Below are 2,316 nucleotides of genomic sequence, written 5' to 3'. Positions count from 1 at the left end.
TGGAACTTTGAATATAATGAGATATCATGCTCATGACTGTGATATTTTACATATGTAATATAATTTTGGAATATGCAGTTAAGGTTACTAATCAGTTAACTAAATTAATCAAGGCAAGATTATCAGGGGGCCTGATTTAATTCCAGAAGCCCTTTAAAGGTAGAGCGTTTTCCCCACTTCTGGCAGAAGGAAAGTCAGATGCAAAGCATAAGACGAATTTGGTGGACCTTTGCAGGTTTCCAAAATGCAGGGGGCCACCTGCCAGGACCAAAGAGAGGCCTCTAGCAGCTGAGAACAACCACAACCATCAGTCAGCAAGGAAGCAGGAACCCCAGTCCTACAACTCCAGACGCTGAATCCTGCCAGCAGCCTGAATGAACCTGGAGATAGAGGCTTCCTCAGAGTCTTCAGGTAAGGGCCCAGCCACTGACACCATGCTAAAAGCCAAACCTGCCAGACTTTGAGCCCACAGAGCTGTGAAATGATACACAAGTACTGCTTTAAGCCACTAGATTTATGGTAATTTGCTATGCTGCAATAGAAAATTAGTATAGAGGAATATGTTATTGGTTTGGGGTTACATAAATGCCTGAAAATCTGCAATGCAATTTGTATTAATATTAGAAATTATAGAGAATTAATATTAGAAATCACCCAGAGCAATGTCTAACACGTGCTTATTATAACATTAACATTCAAGAAGCAGAAACCTAATAAGTGACCGTGTAGTAATTAACATAACAACCATGAAAAGCAAGATGAACAAGCAAGCATGTAAGAAACAGCTCTGAATGAGACCTTAAGGAAGCCAGGTTTTAGCCCTGGCTCTCCTCCCAGGTCGTCAACAGGTGCAGTCCCTCTGGGCCTCAGTTTCTTCTGCAAAAGCTGGTAGGTGTGCTAGATTATTTCTGATGATTGACAAAGGTAAAACTAAGCTCAGTGCTCTGAAGGGATGCTCCCTGGCCCCACTCTGGCCCCAGCTGATGTGCCAGTCTGCTGGCCTGGCTCCCCCCAGCATTGAACAGAAAGGAAGTGCTAACCAGCTTGGGTGGTTTAGCACCTCACGCCTGAGAGAAAAGACAAGAATTGCTTGCCCCTACATGCGCTTGTTCAAAACCTCTTCTGCTCAGTGTACAATCTATTATTTCTTGGGCGAGAAGTACAGGGTTTCTCTGCTTCCTGGTTTGGAACTAAGTTTCTCTTAAGCTGCATTTTTTAGCCCCACTACTTAAAGGGCCTTCCTCTGTTCTCTCTCTAGCTATAGCCTCTAAGACCTAAAGACTCCACCTCTCCAGGAAGTGATTTCCCCAGGGCAGGAAATAGAGAAGGCAGGACTCTGGACCCTGCTTACTTAGGTCTGATGTCCACCTCCATCTTGCCTTTTCTAACTTTATTGCATCTCATTTTCTCCAGGGAATAATAATAGTGCCACAAGCACTTAGAAGGGATTGCAGTAAGCCTTCACCATTCTCTCTGCTTCTCCGGTCTCCTCTGCTCTCCATCTGTAAGTATGTGCATGTGCCTGTGCATGTTTGTGTATGTGTATTTGGCACATAAACAGCATTCACATTTAATCATGTATTCTCTGCCTTCCTCCTTCTTTGTGAAGGTGTTGGCAGAGTTTTTCTGTTTTGCTGGAATCACCCAGCAGCCCATGAGCACCCAGGGCCCGTGAGTGCACCTGATGGGATGCGTGGCATACAGCCCAAGTTGCTGCTGTATCCACCCTCTTGCACTGTCATTTCCACTCTTCAGCCATTTGTAAAAAGGATGCCATAGAGGATGGTCAAGCTATTTGAAACTGACAACTAAGATCAGTCCACACAGGTCAAGTGTCTCCCTTTCCCTTGCCAGAATTTTATCAAGTTAGAAGCATGAAGTCAGCCAGAAGTGACTTGGAAGGTCTGCCTCACCCCAGACACCTGGGAGGAAAGATCCATAGACCACTGGTAGCAACCAAGGTCCTCCAAGCCCTGTGGGGTGTATTTCTCCAAGCAGTGCCAGGCCAGGACTTGTGCAGAAATCAAACCACACAAGGTGGGCAGAAAATACATTAAGTCGGGTGCCTTTGTTTCCTACTTCAGCCATGAAAGAAGTGTTTGTTACCAAAACTGTTTTGGTACTATTACCTTTCAATGGAGCATTTTCACATTGCTTCAAATAATACTCTTGACTATTGTCATCTTTTTACATTAAACCATAGAAAATATTTACTTTTGCTCTAATACTTTGCTATGACTCTGTTGAATGGAAATAATAATATTTTCTAAAACAGACTAAAATAGCTAAAACACACTATAAATAATCACAAATATG

The 2,316-nt window shown here is 43.4% G+C and overlaps 1 long non-coding RNA gene across 1 annotated transcript; it reads left to right on the top strand.

The window, feature by feature from the left end:
• Positions 1–331: 331 nt before the first annotated feature.
• LOC103276513 lies at positions 332–2,008 on the top strand. The gene is made up of 3 exons (XR_505374.2): positions 332–411; positions 1,414–1,504; positions 1,855–2,008. It is a non-coding gene; the product is annotated as an uncharacterized LOC103276513 (long non-coding RNA).
• Positions 2,009–2,316: the final 308 nt, after the last annotated feature.

Source organism: Carlito syrichta, unplaced genomic scaffold (genome assembly GCF_000164805.1).
Source record: "Carlito syrichta isolate Samal-C Ts95f unplaced genomic scaffold, Tarsius_syrichta-2.0.1 Scaffold36350, whole genome shotgun sequence".
Classification (NCBI taxonomy): domain Eukaryota; kingdom Metazoa; phylum Chordata; class Mammalia; order Primates; family Tarsiidae; genus Carlito; species Carlito syrichta.
Note: the sequence above shows the minus strand (reverse complement) of the source record. Positions and strands in the feature narration are given on the sequence as shown.